Source organism: Mesoplodon mirus, assembly GCF_964341445.2.
Source record: "Mesoplodon mirus genome assembly, chromosome: 7".
NCBI classification, from domain to species: Eukaryota; Metazoa; Chordata; class Mammalia; order Artiodactyla; family Ziphiidae; genus Mesoplodon; species Mesoplodon mirus.
Window position 1 is genome coordinate 108,463,564 of NC_138983.1, and position 26,493 is coordinate 108,490,056.

Consider the following 26,493-nt stretch of genomic DNA (forward strand, 5'->3'; position numbering starts at 1 on the left):
CCTACTCGTAAAGGAGGGAACAAATCCAAAGCTGAACCCCAGGAGATATGCTAACAAAGAAGAGAAAGTGAAATTTCTCCCAGAAGCCTTAGGAGCAGCGGATTAAATCTCCACAAACAACTTGATATAACCTGCATCTCTGGAATACCTGAATACACAACGAATCATCCCAAAATTGAGGCACTAGAATTTGGGAACAACTGTAGACTTGGGGTTTGCTTTCTGCATCTAATTCGTTTCTGGTTTTATGTTTACCTTAGTTTAGTATTTAGAGTTTATTATCATTGGTAGACTTGTTTATTGATTTGGTTGCTCTTTTCCTTTTTTTTAAATAAGAAATATATATATATATTTCCTTTTTATCTTTTTGTGAATGTGTATGCTTCTTTGAGTCATTTTTTTCTGTATAGCTTTACTTTTACCATGTGTCCTAGTGTTCTCTCTGTCTTTTTTATTTTTTTCAGTATAGTTGTTAGAGCTTGTTATCATTGCTGGATTTTTTTGGTTTGGTTGCTCCCTTCCTTCTTTATTGTTTTTTATTTTTTATTTTAATAACTTTATTTTATTTATTATTTTTTTCTTTCTCTTTTTTCTCCCTTTTCTTCTGAGCTGTGTGGCTGACAGGGTCTTGGTCCTCCGGCTGGGTATCAGGCCTGTGCCTCTGAGTTGGGAGACCTGAAGGCAGGACACTGTTCCACCAGAGACCTCCTGGCTCCACATAATATCAAATGGTGAAAGCTTGCCAAGAGATCTCCATCTCAATGCTAAAAGACCCAGCTCCACTCAATGACTAGCAAGTTATAGTGCTGGACACCTTATGCCAAACAACTAGCAAGACAGGAACATAACACTACCCATTAACAGAGAGGCTGCTTAAAATCATAATAAGGTCACAAACACCCCAAAACAGAACACCAGATGCAGTCTTGCTCAACAGAAAAACAAGATCCAGCCTCAAACACCAGAACACAGGCACCAGTCTGCTCCACCAGGAGGCCTACACAACACACTGAACCAACTTTAGCCACTGCAGGCAGACATCAAAAACTATGGGAACTATGAACCTGCAGACTGTGAAAAGCACAGTAAGTTAAGCAAAATGTGAAGACAGAGAAGCATACTGCAGATGAAGGAGCAAGCTTAAAACCCACCAGACCAAACAAATAAAAAGGAAATAGGCAGTCTACCTGAGAAAGAATTCAGAAGAAAGATAGTAAAGATGATCCAAAATCTTGGAAATAGAATGGAGAAAATAAAAGAAACGTTTACCAAGAACCTAGAAGAACTAAAGAGCAAATAAACAATAATGAAAAACACAGAAAATGAAATTAAAAATACCCTAGAAGGAATCAATAGCAGAATAACTGAGGCAGAAGAATGGATAAGTGACCTGAGGATAAGGAAATAACTACCACAGAGCAGAATAAAGAAAAAAGAATAGAAAGAATTGAGGACAGTCTCAAAGACTTCTCGGACAACATTACATGCACCAACTTTCGAATTATACGGGTCCCAGAAAAGAAAAGAAATAGAAACGGTCTGAAAAAATATTTGAAGAGATTAGAGTTAAAAACTTCCCTAACATGGGAAAGGAAATAGTCAATCAAGTCCAGTAATGGAAGAGAGTCCCATACAGGCTAAATCCAAGGAGAAACAGGCGAAGACACATATTAATCAAACTACCAAAAATTAAATACAAAGGGAAAAACAACAAATAACATAAAAGGGAACCCCCATATGGTTAACAGCTGAACTTTCAGCAGAAATTCGGCAAGCCAGAAGTGAGTGGCAAGACATATTTATAGTCTTGATAGGGAAAAACTTACAACCAAGAATACTCTACCCAGCAAAGATCTCATTCAGATTCGATGGAGAAATGAAAACCTTTACAGAAAAGGAAAAGCTAAGAGAATCCAGCATCACCAAACCAGCTTTACAACAAATGCTAAAGGAACTTCTTTAGACAGGAAACACAAGAGAAGGAAAAGACCTACAATAACAAACCCAAAACAATTAAGAAAATGAAAATAGGAACATACATATTGATAACTACCTTTAAAGTAAATGGATTGAATGCTCCAACCAAAAGACGTAAACTGTCTGAATGGTTACAAAAACAAGACCCTTATATATTCTGTCTACAAGACACACACTTCAGACCTAGGGACATATACAGGCTGAAAGTGAGGGGATGGAAAAGGATATTCCATGCAAATGGAAATCAAAAGAAAGCTGCAGTAGCAATTCTCATATCAGGCAAAAAAGACTTTAAAATAAAGATTATTACAAGACACAAAGAAAGATACTACATAATGATCAAGGGATAGATCCAAGAAGAAGATATAACAATTGTAAATATTTATGCACCAAACATAGGAGCACCTCAATACATAAGGAAAATGCTAACGCATGAAAGGGGGAATCAACACAACACAAACATAGTAGGGGACATTAACACCCTACACTCACCAATGGACAAATCATCTAAAATGAAAATAAGTAAGGAAACACAAGCTTTAAATGACACATTAAACAAGATGGACTTAATTGATATTTATAGGACATTCCATCCTAAATCAACAGAATACACTTTCTTTTCAAGTGCTCATGGAATATTCTCCAAGATAGATCATATCTTGGTTCACAAATTAAGCCTTGGTAAATGTAAGAAAATTGAAATCATATCAAGTATCTGTTCTGGCCACAACACTATGAGACTATATATCAGTTACAGGAAAAAATCTGTAAAAAAAATACAAACACATCTAGGCTACACAATACACTACTAAATAGCCAAGAGATCACTGAAGAAATCAAAGAGGAAATTAAAAAATATTTAGAAACAAATGACAAAGAAAACATAATGACCCAAATCCTATGGGATGCAGCAAAAACTGTACTAAGAGGGAAGTTTATAACAATACAATCCTACCTCAAGAAATAAAAAACATCTCAAGTAAACAAGCTAAACTTACACCTAAAGCAATTAAAGAAAGAAAAACAAAAAAACCCTAAACTTAGCAAAAGGAAATAAATCATGAAGCTCAGGTCAGAAATAAATGAAAAAGAAATGAAGGAAACAATAGCCAAGACCAATAAAACTAAAAGCTGATTCTTTGAGTAGATTAAAAAAAATGATAAACCATTAGCCAGACTCATCAAAAATAAATAAATAAATAAAAGGAGAAGACTCAAATCAACATGACTGGTAATGAAAAAGGAGAAGAAACAAATGACACTGAAGAAATACAAAGGATCATGAGAGATTACTGCAAGCAATTATATGCAAATAAAATGGAAGATATGGACAAATTTTTAGAAAAGCACAACTTTCCGAGACTGAACCAGGAAGAAATAGAAGATATAAACAGACCAATCAGAAGCACTGAAATTGAGAGTGTGATTAAAAATCTTCCAACAAACAAAAGCCCAGGACCAGATGGCTTCACTGGCAAATTCTATCAAACATTTAGAGAAGAGCTAACACCTAACCTTCTCAAACACTTCCAACATACAGCAGAGGGAGGAACACTCCCAAACTCATTCTATGAAGCCACAATCAGCCTGATACCAAAACCAGACAATGGTGTCACAAAGAAAGAAAACTACAGGCCAATATCACTGATGAACACAGATGCAAAAATCCTCAACATAATACTAGCAAACCAAATACAACAGCACATTAAAAGGATCATATACCATGATCAAGTGGAGTTTATCCCAGGAATGGAAAGATTCTTCAATATATGCAACTCAATCAATGTGATACACCATATTAACAAATTGAAGGAGAAAAACATATGATCATCTCAGTAGATGCAGAAAAAGCTTTTGACAAAATTCAACACCCATTTATGATAAAAACCCTCCAGAAAGTAGGCATAGAGGGAATTTACCTCAACATAATACAGGCCATATATGACAAACCCACAGCCAACATCATTCTCAATGGTGAAAAACTGAAACCATTTCCTCCAAAATCAGGAACAACAAAAAGTTGTCCACTCTCACCAGCATTATTCAACATAGTTTTGGAAGATTTAGTCACAGCAATCAGAGAAGAAAAAGAAATAAAAGGAATCTAAATTGGAAAAGAAGAAGTAAAGCTGTCAGTGTTTGCAGATGACATGATACTATACATAGAGAATATTAAAAATGCCAACAGAAAACTACTGGAGCTAATCAATGAATTTGGTAAAGTAGCAGAATACAAAATTAATGCATAGAAATCTCTTGCATTCCTATAAACTAATGGTGAATAATCTGAAAGTGAAATTAAGAAAACACTCCCATTTACCATTGCAAAAAAAAAAAAAAGAATAAAATACGTAGAAATAAACCTACCTAAGGAGACAAAATACCTGTATACAGAAAACTATAAGACACTGATGAAAGAAATTAAAGATGATACAAATAGACGAAGAGATATAACATGTTCTTGCATTGGAAGAATCAACATTGTGTAAATGACATATTACCCGAAGCAATCTACAGATTCAATGCTAAACCTATAAAACTACCACTGGCACTTTTCACAGAACTAGAACAAAAAAATTCACAATTGGTATGGAAACACAAAAGACCCCAAATAGCCAAAACACTCTTGAGAAAGAAAAACGGAGCTGGAGGAATCAGGCTTCTTGACTTCAGACTATACTACAAAGCTACAGTAATCGAGACAGTATAGTACTGGCACAAAAACAGAAATATAGATCAATAGAACAGAATAGAAAGCCCAGAGATAAACCCATGCACATATTGTCACCTTATGTTTGATAAGGAGGCCAGAATATACAATGGAGAAAAGATGCCCTCTTCAATAAGTGGTTCTGGGCAAACTGGACAGCTACATGTAAAAGAATGAAATTAGAACACTACCTAACACCATATACAAAAATAAACACAAAATGGCTTAAATATCTAAATGTAAGGTCAGATAATATAAAACTCTTAGAGGAAAATATAGGCAGAACATTCTATGACATAAATCACAGCAAGATATTTTTTGACCCACCTCCTAGAGTAATGGAAATAAAAACAAAAATAAACAAATGGGACCTAATGAAACTTAAAAGCTTTTGCACAGCAAATAAAACCATAAACAAGACCAAAAGACAACCCTCAGAATGGGAGAAAATATTTTCAAATGAAGCAAATGACAAAGGATTAATCTCCAAAATTTACAAACAGCTCATGAAGCTCAATATCAATAAAAATAAATAACCCAATCCAAAAATGGGCAGAAGACCTAAATAGACATTTCTCCAAAGAAGATATACAGATTGCCAACAAACACATGAAAGGATGCTCAATATCACTAAGCATTAGAGAAATGCAAATCAAAAGTACAGTGAGGACTTCCGGGTAAGATGGCGGAAGAGTAAGACGCGGAGATCACCTTCCTCCCCACGGATACACCAGAAATACAGCTACACGTGGAACAACTCCTACAGAACACCTACTGAATGCTGGCAGAAGCCCCAGACCTCCCAAAAGGCAAGAAACTCCCCACATACCTGGGTAGGGCAAAGTGGAGAGATTCCCGCACAGAGGATCGGTGCCGAGCGGCACTCACCAGCCCGAGAGGCTTTGTCTGCTCGCCAGCCAGGGGGGGTGGCGCTGGAAGCTGAGGCTCGGGCTTCGGTCAGAGAGCAGGGAGAGGACTGGGGATGGCGGCGAGAACTCAGCCTGAAGGGGGCTAATGTGCCACAGCTAGCCGGCAGGGAGTCCGGGAAAACTCTGGAGCTGCCGAAGAGGCAAGAGACTTTGTCTTCCCTCTTGGTTTCCTGGTGCGCGAGGAGAGGGTATTAAGAGCGCTGCTTAAAGGGGCTCCACAGACGGGCGCGAGTCACGACTGAAAGTGCGGAGCCCAGTGACGGGCGCGGGACGCTGGGGCTGCTGCTACCGCAGCCAAGAAGCCTGTGTGCGAGCGCAGGTCACTGTCCACACCGCCCTTCCGGGAGCCTGTGCAGCCCGCCACTGCCGGGGTCCCGGGATCCAGGGGCGGCTTCCCTAGGAGAACGCACGGCGCGCCTCGGGCTGGTGCAACGTCACGCCGACCTCTGCCACTGCAGGCTCGCCCCGCACTCCGTGCCCCTCCCTCCTGCCCGGCCTGAGTGAGCCAGAGTCCCCGAAGAGGCTGCTCCTTTAACCCTGTCCTGTCTGAGCAAAGAACAGACGCCCTCCGGCGACCTACACGCAGAGGCGGGGCCAAATCCAAAGCTGAGACCCAGGAGCTGTGAGAACAAAGAAGAGAAAGGGAAACCTCTCCCAGCAGCCTCAGAAGCAGCGGATTAAAGCTCCACAATCAACTTGATGTACCCTGCATCTGTGGAATACATGAATAGACAACACATCATCCCAAATTGAGGAGCCAGGAGTCAGTGCTGTGCCTCTGAGGTGGGAGAGCCAACTTCAGGACACTGGTCCACAAGAGACCTCCCAGCTCCACATAATATCAAACGGCGAAAATCTTCGAGAGATCTCCATCTCAACACCAGCACCCAGCTTCACTCAACGACCAGCAAGCTACAGTGCTGGACACCCTATGCCAAACAACTAGCAAGACAGGAACACAACGTCACCCATTAGTAGAAAGGTGGGCTAAAACCATAAAAAGTCCGCAGACACCCCAAAACACACCACCAGACGTGGACCTGCCCACCAGAAAGACAAGATCCAGCCTCATCCACCAGAACACAGGCACTAGTACCCTCCACCAGGAAGCCTACACAACCCACTAAACCAACCTTAGCCACTGGGGACAGACACCAAAAACAACGGGAACTACGAACCTGCAGCCTGCAAAAAGGAGACCCCAAACACAGTAACATAAGCAAAATGAGAAGACAGAAAAACACACAGCAGGAGAAGGAGCAAGATAAAAACCCACCAGACCTAACAAATGAAGAGGTAATAGGCAGTCTACCTGAAAAAGAATTCAGAATAATGATGGTAAAGATGATCCAAGATTCTATTTCCCAGATCCAAAATCTTGGAAATAGAATAGACAAAATGCAAGAAACAGTTAACAAGGACCTAGAAGAACTAAAGATGAATCAAGCATCGATTAAAAACACAATAAATGAAATGAAAAATACTCTAGATGGGATCAATAGCAGAATAACTGAGGCAGAAGAACGGATAAGTGAGGTGGAAGATAAAATAGTGGAAATAACTGCTGCAGAGCAAAATAAAGAAAAAAGAATGAAAAGAACAGAGGACAGTCTCAGACACCTCTGGGACAACATTAAACGCACCAACATTCGAATTATAGGGGTTCCAGAAGAAGAAGAGAAAAAGAAAGGGACTGGGAAAATATTTGAAGAGATTATAGTTGAAAACTTCCCTAATATGGGAAAGGAAATAGTTAATCAAGTCCAGGAGGCACAGAGAGTCCCATACAGAATAAATCCAAGGAGAAATATGCCAAGACACATATTAATCAAACTGTCAAAAATTAAACACAAAGAAATCATATTAAAAGCAGCAAGGCAAAAACAACAAATAACACACAAGGGAATCCCCATCAGGATAACAGCTGATCTCTCAGCAGAAACTCTACAAGCCAGAAGGGAGTGGCAGGACATAATTAAGTGATGAAAGAGAAAAACCTGCAACCAAGATTACTCTACCCAGCAAGGATCTCATTCAGATTTGATGGAGAAATTAAAACTTTTACAGACAACAAAAGCTGAGAGAGTTCAGCACCACCAAAACAGCTTTACAACAAATGCTAAAGGAACTTCTCTAGGCAAGAAACACAACAGAAGGAAAAGACCTACAATAACGAACCCAAAACAATTAAGGAAATGGGAATAGGAACATACATATCGATAATTACCTTAAATGTAAATGGACTAAATGCTCCCACCAAAAGACACAGATTGGCTGAATGGATTCAAAAACAAGACCCAGATATATGCTGTCTACAAGAGACCCACTTCAGAGCTAGAGACACATACAGACTGAAAGTAAGGGGATGGAAAAAGATATTCCATGCAAATGGAAACCAAAAGAAAGCTGGAGTAGCAATTCTCATATCAGACAAAATAGACTTTAAAATAAAGACTACTAGAAGAGACAAAGAAGGACACTACATAATGATCAAGGGATCGATCCAAGAAGAAGATATAACAATTGTAAATATTTATGCACCCAGCATAGGAGCACCTCAATACATAAGGCAAATACTAATAGCCATAAAAGGGGAAATTGACAGTAACACAATCATAGTAGGGGACTTTAACACCCCACTTTCACCAATGGACAGATCTTCCAAAATGAAAATAAATAAGGAAACACAATCTTTAAATGATACATTAAACAAGATGGACTTAATTGATATTTATAGGACATTCCATCCAAAAACAACAGAAAACACATTTTTCTCAAGTGCTCATGGAACATTCTCCAGGATAGATCATATCTTGGGTCACAAATCAAGCCTTGGTAAATTTAAGAAAATTGAAATTGTATCAAGTATCTTTTCCGACCACAATGCTATGAGACTAGATATCAATTACAGGAAAAGAGCTGTAAAAAATACAATCACATGGAGGCTAAACAATACACTACTTAATAACGAAGTGATAACTGAAGAAATCAAAGAGGAAATTAAAAAATACCTAGAAACAAATGACAATGGAGACACGACGACCCAAAACCTATGGGTTGCCGCAAAAGCAGTTCTAAGAGGGAAGTTTATAGCAATACAATCCCACCTTAAGAAACAGGAAACATCTCGAATAAACAACCTAACCTTGCACCTAAAGCAATTAGAGAAAGAAGAACAAAAACATCCCAAAGTTAGCAGAAGGAAAGAAATCATAAAAATCAGATCAGAAATAAATGAAAAAGAAATGAAGGAAACAATAGCAAAGATCAATAAAACTAAAAGCTGGTTCTTTGAGAAGATAAACAAAATTGATAAACCATTAGCCAGACTCATCAAGAAAAGAAGGGAGAAGACTCAAATCAATAGAATTAGAAATGAAAGAGGAGAAGTAACAACTGACACTGCAGAAATACAAAAGATCATGAGAGATTACTATAAGCAACTCTATGCCCATAAAATGGACAACATGGAAGAGATGGACAAAGTCTTAGAAATGCACAACCTGCCAAGACTGACTCAGGAAAAAATAGAAAATATGAATAGACCAATCACAAGCACTGAAATTGAAACTGTGATTAAAAATCTTCCATCAAACAAAAGCCCAGGACCAGATGGCTTCACAGGCGAATTCTATCAAACATTTAGAGAAGAGCTAACACCCATCCTTCTCAAACTCTTCCAAACAATATCAGAGGAAGGAACACTCCCAAACTCATTCTATGAGGCCACCATCACCTTGATACCAAAACCAGGCAAGGATGTAACAAAGAAAGAAAACTACAGGCCAATATCACTGATGAACATAGATGCAAAAATCCTCAACAAAATACTAGCAAACAGAATCCAACAGCACATTAAAAGGATCATACACCATGATCAAGTGGGGTTTATTCCAGGAATGCAAGGATTCTTCAATATACGCAAATTAATCAATGTGATACACCATATTAACAAGTTGAAGGAGAAAAACCATATGATCATCTCAATAGATGCAGAGAAAGCTTTCGACAAAATTCAACACCCATTTATGATAAAAGCCCTGCAGAAAGTAGGCATAGAGGGAACTTTCCTCAACATAATAAAGGCCATATATGACAAACCCACAGCCAACATTGTCCTCAATGGTGAAAAACTGAAACCATTTCCACTAAGATCAGGAACAAGACAAGGCTGCCCACTCTCACCACTCTTATTCAACATAGTTTTGGAAGTTTTAGCCACAGCAATCAGAGAAGAAAAGGAAATAAAAGAATCCAAATTGGAAAAGAAGAAGTAAAGCTGTCACTGTTTGCAGATGACATGATACTATACATAGAGAATCCTAAAGATGCTACCAAAAAACTACTAGAGCTAATCAATGAATTTGGTAAAGTAGCAGGATACAAAATTAATGTACAGAAATCTCTGGCATTCCTGTACACTAATGATGAAAAATCTGAAAATGAAATCAAGAAAACACTCCCATTTACCATTGCAACAAAAAGAATAAAATATCTAGGAATAAACCTACCTAAGGAGACAAAAGACCTGTTTGCAGAAAATTATAAGACACTGATGAAAGAAATTAAAGATGATACAAATAGATGGAGAGATATACCATGCTCCTGGATTGGAAGAATCAATATTGTGAAAATGACTCTACTACCCAAAGCAATCTACAGATTCAATGCAATCCCTATCAAACTACCACTGGCATTTTTCACAGAACTAGATCAAAAAATTTCAAAATTTGTTTGGAAAAACAAAAGACCCCGAATAGCCAAAGCAATCTTGAGAACGAAAAACGGAGCTGGAGGAATCAGGCTCCCTGACTTCAGACTATACTAAAAAGCTACAGTAATCAAGACAGTGTGGTACTGGCATAAAAACAGAAAGATAGATCAGTGGATCAGGATAGAAAGCCCAGAGATAAACCCACGCACATATGGCCAACTTATCTTTGATAAAGGAGGCAGGAATGTACAGTGGAGAAAGGACAGCCTCTTTAATAAGTGGTGCTGGGAAAACTGGACAGGGACATGTAAAAGTTTGAGATTAGATCATTCTCTAACACCATACACAAAAATAAGCTCAAAATGGATTAAAGACTTAAATGTAAGGCCAGAAACTATCAAACTCTTAGAGGAAAACATAGGAAGAACACTCTATGACATAAATCACAGCAAGATCCTTTTGGACCCACCTCCTAGAGAAATGGAAATAAAAACAAAGATAAACAAATGGGACCTAATGAAACTTCAAAGCTTTTTCACAGCAAAGGAAACCATAAACAAGACCAAAAGACAACCCTCAGAATGGGAGAAAATATTTGCAAATGAAGCAACTGACAGAGGATTAATCTCCAAAATTTATAAACAGCTCATGCAGCTCAATAGCAAAAAAACAAACAACCCAATCCAAAAATGGGCAGAAGACTTAAATAGGCATTTCTCCAAAGAAGATATACAGACTGCCAACAAACACATGAAAGAATGCTCAACATCATTAATCATTAGAGAAATGCAAATCAAAACTACAATGAGGGCTTCCCTGGTGGCGCAGTGGTTGAGAGTCCGCCTGCCGATGCAGGGGACACGGGTTCGTGCCCCGATCCCGGAAGATCCCACATGCCGCGGAGCGGCTGGGCCCGCGAGCCATGGCCGCGGAGCCTGTGTGTCCAGAGCCTGTGCTCCGCAACGGGAGAGGCCACAGCAGTGAGAGGCCCGCGTACAGCAAAAAAAAAAAAAAAAAAAAAAAAAAAAAAAAACTACAATGAGATATCATCTCACACCAGTCAGAATGGCCATCATCAAGAAATCTAGAAACAATAAATGCTGGAGAGGGTGTGGAGAAAAGGGAACACTCTTGCACTGCTGGTGGGAATGTGAATTGGTACAGCCACTATGGAGAACAGTATGGAGGTTCCTTAAAAAACTAAAAATAGAACTACCATATGACCCAGTACTCCCACTACTGGGCATATACCCTGAGAAAACCATAATTCCAAAAGAGACATGTACCAAAATGTTCATTGCAGCTCTATTCACAATAGCCCGGAGCTGGAAACAACCTAAGTGTCCATCATCGGATGAATGGATAAAGAAGATGTGGCACATATATATAAAATGGAATATTACTCAGCCATAAAAAGAAACGAAACTGAGCTATTTGTAATGAGGTGGATAGACCTAGAGTCTGTCATACAGAGTGAAGTAAGTCAGAAAGAGAAAGACAAATACCGTATGCTAACACATATATACGGAATTAAAAAAAAAAAAATGTCATGAAGGACCTAGGGGTAAAACGGGAATAAAGACACAGACCTACTTTAGAATGGACTTGTGGATATGGGGAGGGAGAAGGGTAAGCTGTGACAAAGCGAAAGAGAGGTATGGACATATATACACTACCAAACGTAAGGTAGATAGATAGTGGGAAGCAGCCGCAGAGCAAATGGAGATCAGCTCGGTGCTTTGTGACCGCCTGGAGGGGTGGGATGGGGAGGCTGGTAGGGAGGGAGATGCATGAGGGAAGGGATGTGGGAACAGATGTATATGTATGACTGATTCACTTTGTTATAAAGCAGAAACTAATAAAAAGAAAAAAAAAAGTACAGTGAGGTATCACCTCACGCTGGTCAGAATGGGAATCATCAAAAAATCTACAAACAATAAATGCTGAAGAGGGTGTGGAGAAAAGAGGACCCTCTTGCACTGTTGGTGGGAATGTAAATTGATACAGCCACTATGGAGAGCAGTATGTAGGTTCCTTAAAAAACTAAAAATAGAACTACCATACGACCCAGTACTCCCACTACTGGGCATATACCCTGAGAAAACCATATTTCAAAAAGTCATGTTCCACAATATTCATTGCAGCTCTATTTACAATAGCCAGGATATGGAAGCAACCCGAGTGTCCATTGACACATGAATGGATAAAGAAGATGTGGCACATATACACAATGGAATATTACTCAGCCATATAAAGAAATGAAATGGAGTTATTTGTAGTGAGGTGGATGGACCTAGCATCTGTCACACAGAGTGAAGTAAGTCAGAAAAAGTAAAACAAATACCGTATGCTAACGCATATATATAGAATCTTAAAAAGAAACAAAAAAATGTTCTGAAGAGCCTAGGTTCAGGACAGGAATATAGAGGCAGACATAGAGAATGTACTTGAGGACAAGGGGAGATGGAAGGGTAAGCTGGGACAAAGTGAGAGAGTGGCATGGACATGTATACACTACCAAATGTAAAATAGATAGCTAGTGGGAAGCAGCCACGTAACACAGGGAGATCAGGTCGGTGCTATCCCCTAGAGGGGTGGGATAGGGAGGGTGGGAGGGAGATGCAAGAGGGAGGAGATATGGGGATATATGTATATGTATAGCTGATTCACTTTGTTATGAAGCAGAAAATAACACACTATTTTAAAGCAATTATACTGCAATAAAGATGTTTGAAAAAAAAAGAATATATGAAGAACAACATATCACGTGATGACAAACAGAATTCAGCTATTGATTGCTAACATACAACTGCAGTGCTAAATCAGTCTGACATTCAGCATAAGGAAATATTAAGACTCTTTGTTAACAGATGTCTCGAGAGGACCATAAGTCAGTGGTGCATAATCATAAAGAGACTGAGTTCTAAATGACTATCTGTAGTTAGAAACAGAAATGCAATCTTCACTTGTGTGGGAAGATCTGCTTATCTGGCATGGATTGTTTAAGCCACACAAGCTGATTTGTTTATAATATCTGCAGTTGATGATAAACACTTGGCTTGGTGTTTCTCCATGGTAACAATATCTTTCAGCTCTAAATCAAAGTCAGTTTTTCATTTTTTCACCACAATGAAGGTAGAGTTTTTTTTTCTACTTATATAAATAATAGAAGCTTATTATAGATAATTTAAACATAGTAGAACTAGAAAGAAGAGAATAAAAATCCTTTGGAATCATACTACCTTAAGGTAATCACAATTAAATTTTGTAATCATGTTTCCATGCATCTCTTCAAGCATACAGAGTTACACATGTTACACAAGTGAGATTGTATCATGCATGCTTTTATTAGGATGACTTTCCCCTTCTTTTATCCTCCCATGAAAGCATTTATCACACTTAGTTAAGGTTTTTAATGTTCTATATATGTCCTTCTATCTTATCCTCAGTCCTACTATAAACCTAGTTAGACTTACATATGTGGAGGGATATTTTTGTGATTTTTTTTAAATATTGAAACATATTTTTTTGCATCTCATTATTATCTTAATTCTTCTATGTCACATGATATATCTCTAATTCATTCTTTTCAATGGGTACATAATAAGTATATGACTATTCCTCAATTTAGCCATTGCCCTGTTAGTAAATACTCTGTTTCCTGTTTTGAGAAATTAATGAACAATACTACAGAAAACATCTCTGAATATCTGCATTCTTGAGTGTTAACTAGTTCCTTTCTTTGGGATAGATTCTCAGGAATAGATAGCAGGGTAAAAGAATAAAACTATTTTTAATTTAAATAGATGCTGCCAGATGTTTTTCTCATAAATGATATAATGTCAAAATACACTACTGAGTGACATCATTATATGGTAAAAGATTACTAGATCTGGTGTGGAGGTGGTGTCAAGAGTTTTTGGTGTGGACCCAGCTTTGTCCCTACTTAGCTGTAATACCTTGGATGATTCATGTCACCTTTCTGAGCCCTTATCATCAAAGTGAAGAGGTTAGAGTAGATGACTCCTAATGTTCCTATCTAATTCTAAAGTTTTATTATTTTTAAAGGTTATATTCAAAGATTAAAACCCAAAAAAACTCTTCAGATATGCTAGTTGATAACAGTGAAATCATCTTTAAGAGTTTTAGTGAACACTAAACATTTTTTCAGGAGGGGGCTTTGATAGTCCCCAAATCACATTTTATTCTGTTAAATATTGCATACTTGCTTGATTTATGGAAGAAATTTCAGTCTCATGATATCCTTAGAATTTGAAAATTCTTAATTCAGAAGGGGTTCTAAACTGGAAAAATAATCTCAAATCAGAATTCTTCCTATGGCTAAGAATATATTTGTATATATAATATCTCAATAAATGATAAAAGGTTTCTCTAAAACTAAATAAAGACTTTCTCTAAAAGCAATAATAATCTTATAGAATGGAACAATGTCCTTTTTCTGGGTAAGACACAGCATCCCTTAATTTGTATAAACAGCACACACAAAATATTTCACATATAATGAACCATTCAAGCCCTAGCAATATGAAAGCTTAGGACAAAATATATGTACATATATAATCATTGGTGTTACAGTCAATTCAAAGATGTGCAGTTTTGAAAGAGTCTTGTAACTCTTCCTTGAAATATCAGAAGCAGTATTATATATTTACAGAAAAATGAGGGGAAGTAATAGACTATGGCCTCTGACAATTTTTCAATCTCTGAGTAAACTGATTTTTATACATTAAGTAATTGGTGAATTCTCTTTCATAAAATTACAAAGACTTATTAGTTTTCTGTATCAAAATGACTCAATCACTTTCAAAATGTCAGTTGAATTTGACTGTGAGAGTCCTTGACCTTGAACTTTTCATAGTTGGCTTCTGATTGACACATTTATTCAGTTTGACCTTTCCTTTTAACTGAACTATTCTTCTTCTGATTGAATCTTCAATGGAAGATTGCTGTTGTAGCTCACAATCTAAGCAGTCGTTTCAATAGTTAGTCTTGTCTGACATTGATGTGTTTGAATTCCCTAAATTCTAGGTATTTTTGATGTTGATGAGAATCTTCATGACTGTGAATGACAGTGCTTAAATGGATGCTGTGACCCAAATTTCCTTCTTTTGCAGTGGGATACTTTTTGACTCAGAAACTTGTTCCTAAGCATTAGCAACTATCAAGTTAGGCTTGGCAAAAGAATACTTAGTATTTGGTCATAAAGCCCATAGCTGAAATAATACATCTACTTCGTGAAGATTACACTTGTTAAAATATTTACTAATATTGCAAATAAAATGAGAAAAAACTTGAAGTTTTAGGATAAACTTGAAACAGCCCGATATTTAACTGGAAAATACATCTTTAGAAATTCTTATATAAAATTAATTATTCCATATGGAACATTACATTTTTGCCAAAAAATTAGGTATAAAAGTTTCTCCACCATTCATGGTCATTTTTATTTCTTTTAAAACATCTGTCAAAACACTTGTTCCATAACAAACCATATTCTTTCATATTATAAAGAGACCTCTATGAGACATATGCTGAGCTCATCTTCCACATAACCTTTGCCTGCCAAGGGTTTTGCTAATTTTTCTGCCAATTCATAACTCAGTTACCTTTTCCTCCATCCTCCAATTATGATCTTCTCAATGCTTTCTCAGCCCCCATTAACAGTTTCTTTGAATTCTTCCTTATCTTGGACAGAGGGTTTGGTTCCTCTGGAAAAATGCCTGTAATATTCCAGTGCAAATAAAGTATCTCTTAGCCACAACTTGGGACCTTTCCCCTGGGAATATGTTTTATTTGGTAGCATCCTGGATTTGATGTTTTCCAAGGCCATTTCTTACTTTACTAGTCTGTTACCACTTGGCACGACTAAAGCTGAAGCCTCTTTCTGTTTTCCATCTGGAGCCTCAGTTCCTTTAGATTTCTTCTATATTCTGCTTGAGAAATGAGCATTTCTCTCTTTCAGCTCATCTCCTTTTCTCCACTCTCCAGGAAGTTTCCTCACTGTTCCTCAAGCCCTTACCAATAGTTTCATTGAGATCCTTCCAAGTCCCTGTACTAGAACCCCAAAGCCAGTGCCACATGTTTGGACTTTAGTTATGTCAGCACCCCACTTCCAGGTACCTAATTATTTTATGATTTTTTACTGCTGTACCACAAGCCACTCCAAAACTTAGTGTTGGAAAATGACAACCATTTGGCTCTGCTTACAATTTTGTGGCTCATGAAATCAGGTAGGTAACACTGAGAACAGCTTGAATCTGTTCCACAGTGGCTGAGCCTTCAGCCAGGGTAACCAAATGAGTCTTCTAGACTCAGCATTAGTCTCTGTTCTTCCCTCATGATTCCAGGGACCCAGGGTGATAAATTGCTGGCATCTAAGAGTCCTAAGTAAAATAGAGGCACACAAACAAACTGGCCTCATTCCAGACCCATTCGTATAGTTCTATGCAAAATCAATGAAACACAGAGTGGTCTACTACATTCCTAAGACTTTGAGATTTTATAACAATATCAGATCAATACTGGCCCTAACTGATGGGTGAGATGAGAGCTAAAGCTGTGTCACTACAAACTACACATGGCTAAGAGAACACATATCAGTTGTGAGTCACACACAAAAAATTCTCTCAATGCTGGATTAAAAGTCACAGAAAAGTTGAATGACGGCATGGGTAAATGAAGCTAATGGGTCATGTGTATTATCAGAAAAGTGATTCTGGCATTTCAAGGGAAGATGCAACATTTCATGTTTGGATATGGCTGATAAAGAGCAGTCTTAAAAACATGAGCTCTCAGATCATTCTATGGTTTATTTGGAGAGTTAATTTCTAATAATATTTTTGTGGTTGTTACCATATACTGAAACCATTTTATTTTGGTACGCTTGCCAAACTGTGCTTCAACTTGTACAAGTTAATCAAATTACCTGCAAGTTTAAGTAGAACAAGGATTGGTTTCATAAGCACAATAGTAGAGTGGAAAGAAAACTTGACTAAGAGTCAAGTGCCCAAGGCTCTACTTCAACCTCCATGCTTAACTTGCCCTTGAACAAGTCACCTACACTCTTTAGCCCCCGGTCTTCTCAACTGCTATAGGAATTGGTTGAACCAGATGATTTATTATTTTTCTTTGCACACTAAAATTAATTTTTTCTGCAATGATATTTTTGTCCTATTATTTACTTTAACACGTCACATTGCATTAGAGCTAACTGTCTACCTCCCACATTGCATTGTGAGTTTCTCAAAGGCACAATTTATCTCTTATCTTGTAACATGTGCAGATCAGATATGACAGATTTCACCTCTTGTACCAACTCCAGTCAACTGAAACACTGTGTTGAGAAGAATCCATAGGTTGGGTCAAATCTCAGCCATATGTTCTATGAGCAAAGGACAAGGGCATAACTTCAAAAGTGCCAAGTGTTTTCAGTTTCCTGTTTAGACAATTGAGACACTCTAACAAATGATTGTTACATGAATGAATGGACAACTTTAACTGTGCATATGCTATGAGCTCTCATAAAATAAATGTATAGCTATTGTAAAATGTTATTATTCTAGAGCTTTCCTGGTGGTCAGGCCATAACTAGCTGTTTACAAAGCACAAGCTAATACATGGAGGAACAAAATGTTTTTCTAACTAGTTGTATCATCTTTATGTAACATCAATGGAGATAATTTAAAAAGCATAAACAGTGAAAGACAGTGAGATTATTCTATTCCTAGACAATGGTATAATTCACTCTTAGGGAAAAACATTGATTACTGCCATGATTGTTAACACCTTTTTACCTCTACCAGTGTTGCCTCATTGAGCCAACCTATGGACCAGGTGTTATTCAGATTATAAAATATTATTACTCAAGAGATTCCATGAAAATTTTGATCTGTCATAGAAACACTAAGAATGATTTTCTCATAATATTAATGATGTGAATTTAAGTACCACTCTTGCCTAGAATTCTCTTAAAGAAAACTGATCTGCCATGGCACTTAAAACACTGCCAACTTCAAAGTGAGGATGAGAGTCTCTCCATGGGCCCTTCCAGCTCTAGGACTGTAAAGTTTAGATGGAGTCCCCATCTCCATTCTTCGAAGCATAAGATGCTGTCTCCTTGTTTGTCACCAACATACCAAACAGATTGAAACCGACAGAGGTGTATCAGTGAGCTTTGTGCTTGTACTGGAGATGTAAGAAAAAAGTAAAAAGAATATTTGGATGGAATAATGCATAAATATGCTAATGTCTGGATAGGCTCACAACAAATATTCAGTATAAAATATAAAGTTAATCACTGTTTTTTAACACAAGGCTTAAGAAGATATAATCTAACTATTCTTATTCTTTCATGCTAAAATGCATTGAGAACAAAGATCACAAGTCAATGAAGAATAAAAGAGAAGGTAAAGACATTAAGGTAGGAAAGGACAGGTGTTTTATAATTTATAAAGAGATGCATTTTTCCTTTAATATTTATTCCAAAGAGCACCATTGCCTAGAATGTGCATACATGTTCTAGGAGATCAGTGTGGACTGGAGGGTTCAGTGGGACCAACTTCATGGGTCTGCTGGTCACCCAGCACCCAACACTTAGAAGGATCTTGTACTTGGTGTAAAGCTTGGCTGTCAGTTTTTTGAAATTCTGAATAATTTTTGGACACAGGGATTCATATTTTCAATTTGAACTGAGACCCAGAAATGATGTAGCCAGTCCTCATGGTCAGTTAAGCCTTTCTGAAAGACATAAGACTTGAACAAGGCTTTGATGTGTGACACGGAATTCGGAGACATTGGCAGTTCATTGGGGAACAACTTGAATAAAGTTGCAGAGTATGTTTTCCACTAGAAGTGAGAGACAAGATGATAGGTTGTGCCCAGCCTCAAATGCTGAGTCAGAAGTTAGACCATCCTGTAGGCAATAGTGAAGATAGCCAATGAAGATGTTTGAGATTGTAAATAAAATCAGTTTTAAAAAAGTATTAACCTAGCAATGCCATGTCATATGGGTAAAGGTGAGACAAAGAGAGGGCATAACATAGAGGATATAAAGAGCTGGTTTGAAAGCTACTATTAAAAATCTAAAGTTAAGAGTCAATTCTCACAGAATGATTGCTAAAACTATATGAAGCACATGGAGGAGAAAACATTTCTCTCTGGACCTGGTCTGAGTATTGTGCCATCAGATAACACATCCATCTGTCTCCTTTACATCTCTTCCAAGCCTAGATACAGATGTAAGGGAAGCTACTCTGTATTCTCATCCTGTATTTTTTCCCATCAAACCTGGATTAGACTAAGCATTCCTTAAGTGCAGAATCTATATCTGTATATCCAAAGCTTAGCATAGCACATAGAAATAAATATCTACTGAAAGATTAGTGATAATTGCATAAACAATAAAAGAACTATGAGTCAAATATTCTCAGTAATCATTTAAGACAAACTTTGGCAACAGGTAGGATGTAGTTAAGAGTAAATTCAAGAAGCATAAGACTGATAAATTGTGTGACCTTATCTATTTCATGCCTCTTTTAGTTTAGAAGCACTAGATTAATATAGAAATGACAGTATACGTACTTAGGGCCTATATTATTCCATAGAGGCTACAGTAACAGAACACCATAGTCTGGGTGGCTTATACACAGCAGAAATTTATTTCTCAGAGCTTTGGAGGCTGAGAGGTCCAAGTTCAAGGCACTGGCAGGTTTGGTGTTTGGTGAGAGCCAGCCTCCTGACTGACAGATGGTCATCTTTTCACTGTGTCCTCACACAGCCGAAGGGGTGAGAGAGCTCTCTGAGGTCTCTTTTATAAAGGCACTAATACCATTCATGAGAGCTTCACCCATGCTCATACTCTAATTACTTCCAAAACATCCACCTTCGTATACCATCACATCGGGGTTTAGGTTTCAATAGAGTAAGTCCCCTACATATAACCTTCAAGTTGCAAACTTTTAAAGATGTGGACATGTGTTCACATGTACAATCACATAAGTCAGTTCTGTGTCTGGCATACATTGTCATGTGTGTGCATCCTCTACAAGTGACTGTGCTTTTGTGTACTTTACTGTACAGTACTGTATAGAGTGCAGTAGTACAGTATCTTTATTTCTTGCCTGTTCACTCTATGCCAGCCACTATATGCCCACTATTGCACTGTACTACTGTACTTTTCAAGGTACTACAGTACTGTAATATTAAAAATGTTTTCTTTATTTTTTGTGTTTGTTTTTTATGTATTATTTGTGTGAAAAGTATTATAAACCTATTACAGTACAATACTATATAGCCAGTTGTGTTAGTTGGATACTTAGGCTAACTTTGTTGAACTTACGAGCAAATCAGACTAACGAATGTACTCTCAAAATGGAACTCATTTGTACATAGGGGACTTACTGTATATGAATCTGAGGAGACACAAATATTCCATCTATAATGGAGTCCTTTTGCCTTGGCCGTTTATGTTAATCTTAGATAAAGGAATACCCATTTACCTTGCCACTAGGGAAAGGAGAGTCAATGTACATATGACCAGATAAGAGACATCTTTCAAGAATCAGGGCACAAACATGCCACCTAAGTCTGGCATCCACTGACAAGTTAAATATCACACCCCCTAATCCTGTATGCCAACTTGGGAAAAGAGGAACACTAATGTGATAAACACAGCATTTTTTCATCCACTCAGTATTCTTCATATATTCATATATTCAATATCATCATCTATAAAATTTAATTCATTATACTAAAATTTAATTGTGATTTCTTGCTTTGAGTTGCTTCATAAGTCCTAATCTTCATTTTAACCAAGGTAGTGGACTGATCCCATAAATTTGTGATTTTGTGTTTATAATACTAAACGATCCAGTTTGGATACCTAGCCATCCTGAGTTCATCAATGAGTCATCAACTAGTTTTTCCTCTTTAATCTATGTCCCTAAGAAAAACTCTTTCTGCATTTGTCTTAATACTTAACAATACATTCTTAGAATATGTGCTTGAAGTAAATACCAAGGTCCCAGTAATGGCATGATAGAGCCATTTTTACCTACTTTTAATCTTCAATTCATTGTTGGATGCATTTAATATTTCATCATGATAGACATAAATGTCTGTCAAATAGCATTTTGTCTAGTATTTTCATCACTGGAAGAAACTTAAATTTCTATTTCAGATAATATATCCAATTATTTAGGTATTTGAGTTAATAACAGTGACTTTCTTAAAAAATATATTAAAACCCAGGTCATCATGAATGTAAATCTCATTATATAAATGTCTAAGAAAAAAACAATTGTAAAAGGAAGAATAATGTATATGTGTATCATTTTCTTATCATGGTAGACTATTTTAAGCAAATTATTCTCTGGGAAAAAGAAATATTGTTAGCAGGAAAGTATTTTAACTATTCAAGATTTTATGTCAGTAACATTAATCATATCTACTAATCCATGTCTCATAGCTAATACCCAGCTTTTTATGTTAGAAGATTTTTTTAAATTGCATCTCATAGAATTTGCATGCTGTACTATGTTGCTTTATAGAGAGGAATGGTTTATGTGTCTCTTTGGTGGGGACTGGGGATGCTGGAAGTGCCCTATATGAGCCCATTGAGAAAGTTATGTAAACCCTAAATAAGGACACAAAAACTGCTATACCTAGCAGGTTTCTGAGTAAGCCATTCGGCATGAATTCACTTTTTATGAGAACAGTCAAGTTATCTTGTTGTTTAGACAATTCATTCCCCAAACCTTCTCAGAGTGCTTACTATGTGTACAGCATTCTGCTAATCCTGCTGAAAAAAATGCTTTACAAGTACATTACCTTTCTGAAGCATTTCCTAAGAGTTCATGTATGAACATTGTTTCATTCAGTTTCCCTCAGTACTCAAGAGAGATACAGAGTAGCTATTATTATACCAGTAAAATGCCTTGCCCAGAGTCTCAGGGCTAGGAAGGCACTGAACTAAGTCTAGAATTCAGGTCTTCTTAATTTGAGTGCAGTAGTATTCCATGAGAGGGGGATAACACACATCTAAAATAAAACTAGGCACTTACCAGAAAACTTACTATAGCTATGGAAAACACTGATATCCAGTTTGTTGAAGGAGTGAATATCAATTAAGGAAATATTCCTCTTGGCTAAGAATGCAAGTATAGTGCCCTTTGACAGATAACATTTATCAAACACTTACTGTGTGCCAGACACACTGCTATGGGCTTTACTTGCATTATCACATTGAAGCTGTGAGAGAATCTCTGACCAATAGAGTAATTTTCCCAAGTTCAAAATTTAATAAGTGGCAGAGCAGGGGTTCACACAATTCTGTGTCATTCCAAAACCTGTATGTACTCTTTCAGCACTCTTTTCTGCTGTCTTCCTCCATAGTCTTTCTTATTTCCCTTCCTTAGTTCTTTAAGAGAAAAAAGAGGGAGGGGAGGAGGTACTGTCAGTCATGAAGAAGGAAGGAAGCAAGCCATCCATGCATTCATTAGCTCACCCAACAGCAATCGGCTGCCCTAGTGCCCAGCTCAGCTCTGGGAATGCCCAGAGGACCTTAGGCGTGACTTCCAAGAATGTCAAGTGCTAGTTCAGAGACATGAGCAGAGTGCTAATGAAGCAAAACTAAACAGTGGCAGAACTAATGAAGAAAGGCTTAACCAAAGAGGAGGCATTTGAGCTGTGTCTAAAAGTATCTTTCCAGGCAAAGAAGGGAGAATGAGCATCAGTAACAGAACAGGCAGAATTATGGGAAGTATTCGGTGTAGGAAGAAATGTGAGGTTAATGTCACAGAAGCACAGAATTCAGCATAGGTCGTGGAATCATGCTCTGAGGAGACCTCTGCTGAAACAAGGAAATTGGACTTTATCCTCAAGGCAGCAAGAGTTAACAGGCACTTTGAACAGCAAAGTTAAATATGCTTCCATTTTTAGGAAGTCTTAACTGGCAGTCTTATGTTGGATGAGCAGGACTCTTAGTCCAAGTGAAAGCCAATAAAGAACTGGACTTGAGTGGAAGGATGACATTTCCTCTATTATTTCCAAGTCATAAATAAAAGTTACAGTAATCTAGCAACCGCTCTAATGAGCGTATGTGACCAAGAAATATAAATGACTTAGCAGTGTTTCCACTCCCACAGAGAGTGAACAGACAGCCTCTTTCTTAAAGAGCCCTCATTTATTCATCCATTCAACAGATAGTTATTGAGCTCCCTCTATGTGGCATGCAGTATGCTAGATGCACAACGCTTGGAGTGTTGTGTTAAGCACTGGTTGTGGGAAAGTTCTTTTGAAGCAACACATAATGCAATTTGTTCATAAAGCCAAAGAAAGCAGCAAAGAAAAGGCAGTATCAAACAAGTGTCAAAGAAAACAAGAAAAGAGAGAGTAACTCCTAAGAGAGAAAAAGTGAAAATGAGGTTTAAGCTTAAGAAAGCAAACATCTGCTGTAAGTAACCATTTCATTAAAACTGCACTAAATTGTGGAAGTCCTCTCTCGGGAACTGCACACTGTGGGCTGAGATTAAGCGTAATGGGCTCCCACATGAATTCTTCTCATTACTTCTCTAGAAAGATCAGTAAATCTCCTGAAAGGGTAATTTAGATTTAGTGTTCACAATTCATTCATTTTACTTTTAATCTTCCCTGTTTAGAATTGTAAAAATATAATGCAGATATAATCCAAAAGAGGAGGAATGGGCCCCAAATGAGACAATCTCAACTCCTCCAATAGTCTTGTCATTAACAGATATACAATAGGCTGTAGGCTTTTATTCCTGATGATGGTGATGGAGCTTCAGCCAGTTGCTAGAGCATTGCATGCTGTTAATTGCAGGAACCAAGGAAAGGACAGCATAGAAAAGATAACCTATGTTTTACCCTTCTGAATTCCTTGGACTTTTATGTGATTTTCAAGGAAGTCTCTTCTTAATCCCATTAAGTTTTCTTTCACTACAATTCAACAAAAAGGACAAAAGTTTTAAGACTTTTGTCCAGGACAAAAAGAAGTCAATTATTTGGGAAGAAAAAGATCTGGAAAACAAGGCAATCAATTATTTAATCATGAGAATGTGATTTTATGAGATAATTTTGTCAAAAACATGGGCCTGAAGAATGACTTACAATCATTACTTTTTCTGTTGTTAAACTACCACCACTCAGTTTGTGAAACTGGAAAACAAGCAAGTAAAAAAACAACAAAACAAACAAAAAACTCCAGTAACTAAGACTACAGTCTTTCAGAAGTGTTACTTCTGGAAATAATAAAGTCCTCTCTGATTTTCTGGGCACCTCCTTGGCTTTTCCATTAAACATAGGCCCTATTCTAGGCCCATGGTGTGCACATTGATTCTTGAATAATTTAACAGAGTACCCTACTAGGAGAGAATCTTAGAAATCCACGGGTAAAAGGAGACCTTCACATCTAAGATGGATCCATACTATATAAATTGGTAAATATATTTAATCTCATTTAGACAGTATTATATTATTATGTAGATTTGAAACTGAGCCATGCCATCATGTTTACAGTTTGCTTTTGTTTCCCAAAGTGAAATCAAAGGTTTTTTTAAGCGTAATTTCCTTTTCAGGTTTGAAAGAAGTGAACACTTAGTCTAGTACAGATGAGAAAATGAAATTTGAGTAACAATTTTATCTAAGGAAATTAGCAGTGGAGGATATTCATTGGACAAATATCACATTCCTTGAAATTATTGTTATAACATTTTAATGCATTCTTACCAAGAAGCATTCCCTTGTAAATGACTGAACTAGACCATGTCTTAACAATTATTTCATGAGAGAAAACGTCAATACCCTTAGAAGTTCCTATCATAAGACTAATGGGAAGGAAAAATAACAAACAAACCAGAAATGAAATACCAGAAAGAAATGGCTAAAACATAGTATACAGTTAATTGATTTATTTAAAGAAACACACATCATTTGAGAGGTAAAAATTTCCAATGACTTCTCACCCTTTTATGAATGCTAAGAAAAAAAAAAAGAATCCAACAGATTTCCAGAAATTCCTCTCACTTTCATGATTTTTATATAGTCCATTAGTTTATTTCAAGATAAAGGTGAACAACTAAAGTCTTAAATACTCATCAGACCACTGCCCTATAAGGACAAATGCATCATTTTTTAAGATAATTCACCCATTCCATCAACTAGTTAAAGATCTCTAATCTGGGGTGCTTCTCCATAACTTGCATTAAACATTCTTTCACGTGCCCAACTACCACTGGAGAGGAGTGTTGAGTTCTTTGAAGATGTCATTTCATGCTGCATGCATGTACTCTCATTCCAGTGAATTGTTTTTGATTGCAACATGGAAACTGAAGAGCATATTGGAGTTTCACTATGTCATTCTCTGAAAAGAATACCTCATGCGTTGTTGTAAATACCAGCTCTTTACACAGTCATGAAAATGGAAATCTATTTTTCCTGTTAAAGTAAATGAAAAACAAGATTAAGTAATGAAAGGCTGTACCAGTCATACTAAAGTGTAGGATCAGCACAGATCCCATGAACTGATACATCTAAAAGATAATCTCCCTGATACTTATTGATCTCCTTAACTGCAGTTGTTCTTCAACTGTGTTCTAATCATCGTGCTTCCAACAAGGATCAGGTGTTTTGAGGCGCCTTTGTGCTCTGTAATTGAATTGATTAACAGAGATTCAGGCTGACCCTACTCCTGATGTTGGTGGTTATGGAAGGAATACATCTCTGTGAAGTGAGAACACATGGCTTTGGGACCAGCACTCTTGCATCTAAACACTACTTAATTCTGTTGCCCACAGTGTACTTACGAAAGGAACCATTCAATAAAGCCACACAAGATAATCTTTTGACTACTGTTGCCTCATAATTAATTTCCATGTGTTGTTATTCCTTTCAATACTGCTTTCTTGCCACAAAAATAATCCTGTCTCTGAATAGCAAAGCAACAATTTTTGCTCACTGATTATTTTTCCTGTACTTTTAAAGATATGAATTTGTTTGTGCATATTTAAATATTTTTAAATATTGTAGCTGCTAACTTATTATATGCAATATTAAATGTTCAAACTCGTTATTAGCAAATGTTGAAAGCATAGCTTCCATGTGTTCCTTAAAGTAGGGCATGTTTGATT

The 26,493-nt window shown here is 37.1% G+C and overlaps 1 protein-coding gene across 3 annotated transcripts in view; it reads left to right on the top strand.

The window, feature by feature from the left end:
• Window positions 1–26,493, top strand: part of CNTN5 (contactin 5) — a gene marked incomplete at both ends in the record, with an annotated part of 851,694 nt that overhangs the window by 664,994 nt on the left and 160,207 nt on the right. The gene's annotated exons all lie outside the window — the stretch shown is intronic.